Source organism: Geotrypetes seraphini, chromosome 3 (assembly GCF_902459505.1).
Source record: "Geotrypetes seraphini chromosome 3, aGeoSer1.1, whole genome shotgun sequence".
NCBI lineage: Eukaryota > Metazoa > Chordata > Amphibia > Gymnophiona > Dermophiidae > Geotrypetes > Geotrypetes seraphini.
Genome location: NC_047086.1, coordinates 210,645,087 through 210,656,697, shown reverse-complemented (window position 1 = coordinate 210,656,697; position 11,611 = coordinate 210,645,087). Strand labels below are relative to the sequence as shown.

Here is an 11,611-nt window from a genome sequence, read left to right as displayed (position 1 = left end):
CAAGTGGCAGCTTTACATATGTCCTCCATAGGAGTGGATCGGAGGAAAGCAACCGAAGCTGCCATCGCCCGGACCTTATGCCCCGTGACTCGACCCGGGAGCGGGAGACCAGCCTGAGCGTAGCAAAAAGAAATACAAGCAGCCAACCAGTTGGACAAGGTGCGCTTAGAAACAGGATGTCCTAAATGATTAGGATCAAAGGACAAAAACAATTGAGGAACCTTCCGATGAGACCTGGTACGTTGGAGATAAAATGCCAACGCCCTCTTACAGTCGAGCGTGTGAAGCGCCGTCTCGCCAGGATGGGAGTGGGGCTTAGGAAAGAACACAGGAAGGACAATGGACTGATTGAGGTGGAAATCAGACACAACTTTAGGTAAAAATTTAGGATGGGTGCGGAGAACCACCTTGTCATGATGGAATACCGTGAAAGGTGGATCCGCAACCAAAGCTTGCAACTCACTAATCCTTCGAGCCGATGTGAGAGCAATGAGAAACACCGCCTTCCAAGTAAGGAATTTCAGGAGAGACCTGTCGATAGGCTCAAAGGGAGGTTTCATCAGTTGAGCTAAGACAACATTCAAATCCCAAACGACAGGAGGAGGCTTCAGAGGGGGACAAACATTGATTAGACCCTTCATGAAACGCGTCACCAGAGGATGAAGCGAAAGAGAACGTCCATCCAAGTGCCGATGGAAAGCTGAAATGGCACTGAGATGTACCCGGACAGATGTCGTCTTCAGGCCGGAATTAGACAACTGTAACAAATAGTCCAGTACCGAAGACACCGGGACCGAATCCGGATCCAGATGACGCGAGGAACACCAGGAGGAAAACCTGGTCCACTTCTGGGAATAACAAAGCCTGGTCGAGACCTTGCGCGAGGCTTCTAAAACTTCCCTCACCGACTGAGAAACCTGAACCGAAGTCAAGCGGAAAGGAACCAAGCGGTCAGGTGTAAGGACTGAAGATTGGGATGCAACAGCGAACCCCGACTCTGAGATAGCAGAGAGGGAAACACAGGTAGAAGCAGAGGCTCCCTGACACTGAGTTGAAGAAGCAGGGAGAACCAGTGTTGACGAGGCCACCGAGGCGCAATGAGAATCATAGTGGCTCTGGATGATTTGAGACGGACCAACGTCCTCAAGATCAGGGGGAAAGGAGGAAACGCGTAAAGGAACCTCCCTCCCCAGTCGAGAAGAAAGGCATCCACTTCCAGACGGTCCAGGGAGTACATCCGAGAACAGTACAGGGGTAGTTTGCGAGTCTCCGGGGAGGCAAACAGATCCACCTGCAGAGTCCCCCAACGGTCGAAGACCTCGCGTAGGACTCTGGAGTTGAGTGACCACTCGTGCGGCTGGAGAAGCCGACTGAGCTTGTCTGCCAAGCAGTTCTGTTCTCCCTGGATATAGACCGCCTGTAGGAAGATGTTCTGGGAGATCGCCCATTCCCAAAGGCGCAGAGCTTCCCGGCAAAGGGGCCAAGAGCCTGTCCCACCCTGCTTGTTGACATAATACATGGCCACCTGGTTGTCCGTTCGAACGAGGACTACCTGGTCGTGGAGCAGGTGGCAGAAAGCACGAGCCGCCAGAAAGATGGCGCGAAGCTCCAACACATTGATGTGACAGCGTCTCTCCTCCACCGACCACAGGCCTTGGGTCCGCAGACCATCGAGATGGGCCCCCCACGCGTACTCCGAGGAGTCCGTGGTCAGAACCTTGCGAGGCGGAGGGACGAGAAAGAGCAAACCCCCGGAAAGATTCGAAGAGTCGGTCCACCAACGGAGCGAGCATCTCAAAGAAGGAGTCACCGTTATGCGAGAAGAAACCGGATCGCACTCCTGGCGCCACTGAGAGGCCAGAGTCCACTGAGGAATTCTCATGTGCAGCCTGGCGAACGGCGTGACGTGGACCGTCGAAGCCATGTGGCCCAGAAGCATCATCATGCGCTGGGCCGACACCATCGGCTGCTGAAGGATCAGCCGACCTAACCGAACCAAAGCCTCCAAACGTGGAGGAGGAAGGAATGAACGGAGGCGAACAGTGTCCAGCACTGCGCCTATAAACTGAAGTGACTGGGTCGGGCATAAGTGGGACTTGGGAAAGTTCACTTCGAACCCCAGTCGTTGCAGGAAGGCGATAGACTGGAGGGTCGCTGAGATAACCCCTTCCCTGGTCGGGGCCTTGATCAGCCAATCGTCCAGGTAAGGGAAGACCTGAAACCCCCGAGACCTTAGTGCTGCAGCAACTACCACCATACACTTCGTGAAGACTCGAGGGGACGAGGCCAAGCCGAAGGGGAGGACTCTGTACTGCAGGTGCAGCTCGCCCACCTGGAACCGTAAGAATTTGCGGAAAGCGGGTTGCACCGGAACGTGGGTGTACGCTTCCTTCAGGTCCAGGGAGCACATCCAGTCCCCTTCCTCCAAGAGAGGATATAAAACCGGAAGTGACAAGATCCGGAACTTCTCTCGGACCAGGAACTTGTTGAGCTTCCTGAGGTCTAGAATGGGGCGTAAGTCCCCAGTCTTCTTTGGGACCAAAAAGTAACGGGAGTAAAACCCCCGCCCCCGCTGGTCGGAGGGTACAGGTTCCACCGCCCAAAGCCTCAACAAGGCCCTGGCCTCGGCCATGAGGATGGGGAGCTGGGTCCGGTTGTATGGGCAAGCCCCCGGTGAATGTTCCGGCGGCGCAGAGCAAAAGTTGAGAGAGTAGCCCTCGGAGACGGTCCGGAGCACCCAAGCGTCGGATGTTATCTCGGTCCAGGCCGCGTAAAAGGACCGGAGTCGACCCCCTATGGGAAGGGGATCCGGTGTGATGGCGGAGGGGGGCCGGCCCCATCCGCCCATCCCGTCAAAAGGACGGCGCAGGCTTGGCAGTACCCTGCGGTGGAGTCTTGGTTTGTCCCCTTCTGCCCTGTCTAGGGGGGCGCCGAGGCGGAGGCCTTGAAAAAGCCGGGGTCGACTTTTGAGGGTACCTCCTCGGGGGAGGCCGGAAAGGTTTCTGTGGCGTGACTCGAGGTTTCGGACGGACCAAGGAGGCTAACGAGCGCTCCTGTTCCGAGAGCCGTTTGGTCGCCGCCTCCAGGGATTCATCGAATAATTCGGACCCCACGCAAGGCAAGTCCGCAAGGCGTTCCTGCAGGTTTGGGTCCATATCTAGGGTGCGTAGCCACGCCAACCGGCGCATGGCTACCGCAAAGGCCGACACCCTCGATACCAGCTCAAACGTATCGTACACCGCATGGAAAAGGTACAACCGCAATTGAGACAGGTTGGACACAAACCTGTCGAACCCTTCCTTGCGGGAGTCCGGTAAGGCCTCACGATATTGGGGCAGATCCTTTACCATGCCCCGTAGATAGGAGGAAAAGGTAAAGGCATAATTTAACGCCCTGGTTGCCATGAAGGAGTTGGCATAGAGGCGACGACCAAACTTGTCAAGGGTCCGACCCTCCCTGCCGGGCGGAACCACCGCAGAAACCCGGGATGGTTGTGTCTTTTTGAGCGCAGACTCAACCAGTAGAGACTGGTGGGAGAGTTGAGCCTTTTCAAACCCCTTAGGTGGTATCGTCCTGTACTTGGACTCCATCTTAGACGGCACCGCTGCGACTGTAAGAGGTGCAGTCAGGTTTCTAAGCAAGGTCTGATGAAGGACTTTGTTCAGGGGTAGCTGAGGGGATTCCCTAGGGGGAGCAGGAAGGTCCTGCTCCTCGAGGAACTCCTTCGTATATTGCGACCCAGCCATGAGGTCCAAGCCCAAGGCACGCGCCATGTCCTGCACAAAGCTAGAGAAGGAGGACTGCCTGGCCGGCGGGGAGGGAGTTCTCGACCTCTCCGCCGAACAAAAGGGGGAGGGCTCGTGAGAATAACGGGGCTCCCTACCGGACCCCGAGCCCCATGAGGCCAGATCTAATGGTCTCGAGGGGGTCGGGGAACGTCTTCGCCTCGAAGAACCCCTGGGAGACGTCCCAGGCGTCCGAGGGACCGAGGTACGCCCCCTTTTCCTCGGCGAGGAGTCGCGAGAACCCCCTCTCGCAGGGGAATGGAGAAGCCTCGGGTTATCGAGACGAAGCTCCGAAACCCGCAAGGCCTCGCCCCCGAGCGGCGAGGAGCGACCACGTCGCCGAGGAGAGCCTCGCGAACGCTTCGGCTTCCTCGGGCGACACCTCGCCCGAGGCCGGCCCGAGGGCGAGGAACCCCGGGAGGACCTCGAGGAGGAGGAAATCCGTCTCACTCGGCGCACCTTGTCCCAGGGCCGAACGCTGCTCTCAGGCGGGGCCCCCGAGGGCAAGGTCGAGGCCGAGGTCGGTGGTGCCCCGGCCGCCGAGACCGAGGGAGTCGAGACCGAGTTCGCCGAGGTCGGAGCCCCCGAGGCCATAGCAGTCGAGGTCGCAGCCCGCTGCAGTTGCTCGAGGGCGCCAGACAGCTCCAAGGAAATCAATGCTCGGAGCAGGTCCTGGAACGCCGGGATCCCAACCATGGTAGGCAGGTCCGAGGCCGGGGGATGCTCCCTGGAGGGCGACCTCGGTCTCGAGTATTCCCTCGGGGCATTAGTGGCCGGAGTCCTGGGCGGGGCCGAGGACGACCCACCCGCCGCAGAGGAACTCGAGGATGGCTTCTTCGACGACCCTGGAGTCGGGGATGGAAAAGAGGACTTACCCGAGGCAGGTTTGGTCAGGGCCGTCGGCTTCGAAGTCGAGGTCGAGGCACGCGGCGACGCCAAAGGCGCCGAGGTCAAGGCCGGGGCCGAAGCCGAGGCCGACGTCGAAGCCTTTCCGGGCGCGGAGTCAACTTGAAAAAGCTCCGCCATTCTGGCGCGGCGTCGACAAAGCGCTCGAGCCTGTAGAGTGGCACATCAATCGCAGGAACTAGTCGGGTGCTCGGGTCCCAGGCAGAGCAAGCACCACCGGTGGGGGTCTGTGATGGAAAGTAACCGCTCACACCGGGTGCATTTTTTAAAGCCCGTCGAGGGACGGGACATGAAAAGAAAGTGGCCGGGAATGAACGAAGTCCCGCGGCCACGGCCGCGGCTCCCGGGAGCCCCCGGAGCTGAACGGAGGAATTTTTTTTTTTTTTTTGACGAAAACGACGAACTAAATCGAAAAAAACAATAAATAAAGCACAGCGACCGAGCTAAACTGCCCAGACGCGGTGTCAGAAGGCTGAAAAAACAGAGCACAATTTCCACAGGGCTTCTGGCTCCGCGGAAAAAACTGAACTGAGGACCATGAGGTGGGATGCGCCCTCTAGTGGGCAAGAAGGCATGCACATGCGTGGTGCAGTGTAGCAAACTTGAAACTTCAAGTCAAGTTTGCTTGAAAAGCTGTCCGCGCTGGGGCTCCGTAGATGACGTCACCCACATGTGAGAATATGCTGCCTGCTTGTCCTGGGATAAACACAGTTACAAGGGGGAAAATTCTATAAAGAGAGTGTCAACATAGCTCCAAGAATGTACATACTGTATTTTTCGCTCTATAAGATGCACCTACCTGTAGAAGAGGAAAAACCACGAAAAAAATTCTGAACCAAATGGTGTAGTCTGCCCCACCGCCCTGCCCTATACCCTGTCCCCCCCTCTGGTGGTCTAGTGGTAGGCTGGGACAGGGCAGGTCTAGTGGCATGCTGGGACAGGGTACAGGGCAGGCAGGCCTAGTGGCTGGCAGGCAGGCATGGCCCCATTCCCCAGATCAAGACCTCTGTCCCAACCAAATCTCTTCCCTTGCTGCTCCAAGTTCCCTAGTGTCTGGTAGTATGTTGGGCAAAAGGTTGATTGGGTCAAAGTCTACTTGGTTCTGCTTTCTAGATTCTTCTGTCCAATAGCTCAGATATTCCTAAGGGACACCAAAATGGGGGAGAGTTAGTTACTGAAAACTTGCTGGGTTCACCTCTACATTTTAGTCTGGGCCAAGGGGTGAAGTATGGGATGCTAGAAAAGGATGGCTCTGCACGGCAAGGAAATTGCATTAGCTGGAATTAGATCCAGCACTCTTCTAAGAGATGGTTTTGTATGTGTGGCACAGTGGTTAGAGCTACAGCCTCAGCACCCTGAGGTTGTGGGTTCAAATCCTGTGCTGCTCCTTGTGACCCTGGGCAACTCACCTAATCCCCCATTGCCCCAGGTACATTAGATAGAGTGTGAGCCCACCAGGACAGTCAGGGAAAAATGCTTGAGTACCTGAATGTAAACCACTTAGACTATAAGTGCTATATAAATGCTTAAATAAAATAAATAAATAAAATCCTAAGCTCCACCTTGCAGAAATGCTGTCTTATATGTGTAAGTTATGGTATACCTTGTGGCACTATGGATAGTGGTATCAAAGGCAGCAGCCAAAAGGAGACGCCTCCATTAACTAAACTTCCGAAGCTCCAGTAATGACAGATCCACACTTCATCCTTTCTACCATTAGAGGGAGACCTTTATGACAGAAGCTAAAGCTTACTAAATATCCATGATGTACAGTGGAACCTTGGTTTAAGAGCATAATTCATTCCAGAAGCATGCTTGTAAACCAAAATACTCATATATCAAAGTGAGTTTCCCCATAGGAAATAATGGAAACTCGCTTGGTTCCCACCCCCCCAACCCACTCAGGCCAGCGGTGCTGCTCCCCCCCCCCCCACTTGCAAAGCCCCCCCCCTCGCGAACCGGCACCCCTCACCCAAACGGGGAGTGCTGGTTTGCGGGGGGGAGCGATGTCGGTTTGCGGGGGGGAGTGCTCGCAAATCGAGTCAACACTCGGTTTGCGAGACAAGTTTTGTGAGAGAGTTTTGCTCGTCTTGCAAAACACTCGCAAACCGGGTTACTCACAAACCGAGGTTTGACTGTACTTGCCTATCCTAGTGTTGCAGGAATGGGATCGCACTGTCTGCCCACCTGCGAAGCACTGCAGCACTGGCATCTGTCAGCCCAGGCATGCAGCAAAAGATGCTCTGAGTGGCAAATGAAGGGATCATGGCAGCTCTTGCCTGGCATGCTGGTTACACCTGCAGCCGCCCCTTGTTTACAGGGGACATTTCACCTCATATGACATCATTTCTCCGAAGTGATTCCTGTTTTTGCTCAGATTAATGTCACCAGGATAAAATGATGCTCGGCCTCAAGCGCTCTCAGGTGTTATTAGGGACAATCACCAAAACGACATTTGGCACAAGCTACGATTAGGTTTCAGGGAGGTATGAAGGTAAAACAAAACAAATCGCTAAAGACATCAACTTTCTACAACAGGCAACGCATCCAATCACTGCCGCACCGCATCCTTCATTCGAAAGTAATGATCTACTCCATTAAATGCTTTAAAAACTTGCTTTTTTAACAGAAAAGTTCACTGGGGAAAAAATCCGTTTTATATAAGATCAATACCAATTTCACTTTTGCTCTTTGCCAGGCAGGACAGCATTGTAACGAGCACTCCTTCGGCCTATGCTGGACGAACACTCTCAGTACAGCCCGAGCCCGGTGCTGCACTACTTGTCTGCCATCTCAGACTGTGGTGAGAACTGGCAATGCAGAGCCAGGCAGGAGGTGCTCTGCTGCAAGAGATGAGCAGGAACGTGTTATATTCGCTCCATAAGACGCACCTACATTTCTCCCCACTTTTGGGTGGGAAAAAGTGCATCTTATGGAGCGAAAAATACAGTATATGACCAGAATATGCACATAAATGTCAATATTCCTGCTACAAGCTACTCTATTAAATGGCCCCTAGATGTCAAGGCATTTAGTTTGAAGGCAGCAATTCTGAAATGTTTGGTGCTTTCCCTGTGCCGCAGTCCACCCTCCCTGTGAAGCAACTTACTGTTTTTGCATGGGCGGATTGTGACAGAGGGAAAGGATTGAGGGTACTGCATGCAACGTGTCAGAATTGCTGCTGCACTGGTGAAGAAAAATGCATTTTAAAGATAGACTGGGAAGGTGAGGGAGATGTATGGGGAGGAGAGAAGGGGAAGACACCCTATCTCACAGAGGGCCCCCTGGAGCTGTGAGGTCCAGAATAGCTGTTCAGTTTGCCCGCTCTCTGACTAGCTTTTTGGCTGGTGTAAGTGGTTGCACCTGAATTATATGCACATATTGATGCTGCTACACTAATGTTCTATAAAGTAAAGTAGGTGCCTACTTATGGTAGAGGCTCCAAACAGGGTCTACTTTATAGAATTATCCTCACAATGTGCCAGATCAGTGTGACAAGGAAAAGAGGGGAATTCACAGAGCAGAGGTTCTCAAACATTTCCATTGGAAAATCCCAGGCCTCATTGTGAGGAAACAAGATTTCACAGTCTAAACCAGTGGTCTCAAACTCAAACCCTTTGCAGGGCCACATTTTGAATTTGTCGGTACTTGGAGGGCCTCAGAAAAAAATGTCTTATTAAAGAAATGACAATTTTGCATGAGGTAAAAACTCTTTATAGTTTATAAATCTTTCCTTTTGGCTAAGTCTTAATAATAATATTGTCATTTATAGCTAAAGAGACATATGATCAAGAAACTGTTTTTATTTTACTTTTGTGATTATGATAAATATACCAAGGGCTTCAAAATAGTACCTGGCGGGCTGCATGTGGCCCCCGGGCCGCGAGTTTGAGACTATTGGTCTAAACCAATATGGGCCAATTTTTAAAGCTGCAGGCAGGCTGCAATTGTGTAAACAATATACTACTGTCCCAATCTGTATCTTCTGACTTGCTCTTATGAATGACACCAGTGGATCCTACTTCTCTCACACCCCATCCCAACCCCTGGTTCAGGAACTACTTGTCTTTGTTGCATGAGTTCAGTTCTTTACCCCTTTCTTCTCCTTTCTTTTCTCTGCTTCTTTTCTAGTTTCCAGACAGGACTGAGGCCTCATATCAGCATGCTGCAGCCCAGCCGCTTGTAGCCTCTGCCACTTGGCATAATCCTCATTGTACAACTGTACTTTGATATCTGTTGCCTGTTCCCTGCTGTGTCTATCTCTGTCTGTTTCAAACTTTAAAGCTGCTGCCACTGCTGCTCTCTGTTCCCTGTCTCTTTGCAAAGGTATTCAAATCTGTATTGACTCGTGTTTTCTCACGTTTGAGTCTTGCTGTGAGTGCCAGTATCTAATGTGTATTCATCTTTATCACACTTCTGAAGTGTTGATTATTAAAACCTAGGTTTAGTGCCGTACCATATATTAAAATAATAATAATAGCATTAAAGATAAACCCTTTTGTATTTTCAAATGCCTTACAGTGTCTTTGGAATGTTTGTAGCAGGTATGTCTGAAAAACAAAACAAAACATATATTACAATTTTTCATTATCCAAAGAGGTAATTTGTTACAATAATTTTTGAATATTTATTCAAGACTTTCTGTAGAGCAATCTAAATGGTGTTTCCCCCTCTCTGTTCCATAATAAACATATTCAATGATGGCAGATAACAACACAAATAGTGCATTTGGTGTGTTATTATAGCTTTTGATTTTGCTTAGACTTTTAACTATTTAAATTTGTTTTTCCCTTTTATTCCCACCAGCAAAGCAAATATAACTCCATGCACTATAGTAGACCAATTTTATTAAAGTGTAGGGTGGTGTGTGCTTTAGTGATTAGATCTTCAAACTAGAAAAAATAAGTTTATGTTTTAGGCCATCAAAAGCAGAATGTGTTAGAAGAAAATCAACAAATTAAGTTTGATTTGTTTTGATTTATTAAATTTGATATACTGCTTGTACATTAGTATTAAGCAGTTTAAATACTAATACATTAAAATGAGGTAATCCTCTGTCCCTATGGGCTCGCAATCTAAATTGGAAGTAAGAAAGAAGAGAAAGAGGAGTAATATAGATACAAGAGGCGTGTAAAAAGTTGAGATGATTCTTTTGATTAGGCTAATTCATAGACTTGTAAGATGGTAGCTTTGCAGGCTTTTATTATAGGACCAACATAAGACTCATTCAACAAGAATGCACCTAAGCTTTGAAGACTGCACAGGTCCTTTCTTCAGAGAAATCCATTTTTCTCCAGGACCAATATGGCTACTCGGGCTTTGCACTATATCAGGGGCATCCAACTAGTTTTCAACAGAAATCTGCTTGTGTGGGCCATGGGATCAAAAATCTGTGTGTGTTTAGGCCAAATAAATATGGTAGCCTGTTATAGCATGATGTATACAAAATATGTGACTCTTCTGAAATTGTGGCTTCACATCCACTAAATAGCTCTGCAATGCTTCAAAGCATGTATGTTAGCTAATTAGGCTAAAATATTTTTTTCAAAAATCCCAAATGGGCTGCATCACAAGGTCAAATGGGCCAGCTGTTGGAAACCCCTGTACTATAGAATATGTAAGATATAAGCTTTCAAGACACTGCTTGAAGTACTAGTCCTGGAAGCTAACACATTTAAGTGCCTGTTAGCCTAATGAAGATATCATCTCCCTCCCCCCCCCACCAACTGCTTTCTTTGTTCTTTTTGACTAATTTTAACTTTGAACTAGAGATGGTCACTAAAGAGTTCTCAATGGCTCTCCTAAGCCCTGCCCAGAACCCCAGACAGGCCCTGCTGGTGGGGCTTATTGAATCCTGATTGGGAAATGGCATTGCGTCATTCTATGTTTCCTTATTTGGTTGGAAATAGCCATTATGTCATTCCATGTTCCCTCATTTGGTTGGAAATGGTATTATGCCATCCCATGTGGTTTTTTTATTTGATTAGAAAGATCAAGCATTGTGTTTCCTTATATGGTTGACCTATTTTGTTGTTGACTTTCAAACAAAAATTCAAATGTCTTCTTAAAATCACCCTGCAGTTGCTTTAATTTTTATTATATTATATAAATTCTAATAAAATTGGGGGTGAGAAAGCCCCACTGAGCTGTAATATGATAGTTCCAAATAAAGGTGCATAATGTATACTATATACAGACACATTATCAGATATATATACATATATGTATATAAATATAGGTAAAGCAATTTTCACAAAGTATTCTGAAGATAATGCAATTTTAAAAAGGCTTTTAATGAAAATCACTATCTAAAGGCTTAAGGGATGCATGTAATTGAATCATACTTTGTAATAGTTACAACTCAAATTAAACATTTAAACAGAAAGTTATGAAAGAGTTGTGTCTCCTTTTTTTTTCACCTTAAACAAATGTTAGGCGAAGGAGTTGAATATTGTGACAGATGTAGAGATGTGACTACTTTAAAATCCTGCAGCATATATTGGGGGAAATTCTTTAAAGAGGGCTGAAAAAACATTGAGTCTGAACATTATTTTAGAACGGGCATTCTGGGATTGGTGCCTTTTATAGACTAGTATAGATTGTAATTCATGTTCAACTTTGGGTGCAAGAAATTACACCAACTGAAACCAGGTATACATTCTAGCACGCAGGTTGGGCATTTATAGAGTGCTAGCATTTACATACACAGGGGCTGATATTTAGAGCGAGTTAAGTGGGCCAGAGAGACTCTGGCCCACTTAAAGCACTCATGGCTGCCTAGCTGCCGATATTTGTTCCTTTCCATTTTTTCTAATATTTTTAGATTGTACACCACTCAGTTCTTTCTGCCTGTCAGTAGGATCAGTATAAAAGGTTCAAATAAACTGTAAACTCTGACTGGCCCCAAAAAAGTGCACATC

General features: G+C 49.1%; 1 protein-coding gene across 2 annotated transcripts in view; it reads left to right on the top strand.

The window, feature by feature from the left end:
* KIF5A (kinesin family member 5A) overlaps nt 1–11,046 on the top strand; it is a 228,937-nt gene extending 217,891 nt beyond the window's left edge. Inside the window, exon 29 of one of the 2 annotated variants that reach the window (XM_033938995.1) lies at nt 8,823–11,046. The gene's annotated coding sequence lies outside the window, so the exon portion shown is untranslated. Of the gene's footprint in view, nt 1–7,389; nt 7,639–8,822 lie in introns of those variants that run through there. The other variant, XM_033938996.1, reaches the window with a different exon arrangement.
* The last annotated feature ends 565 nt before the right edge of the window (nt 11,047–11,611 follow it).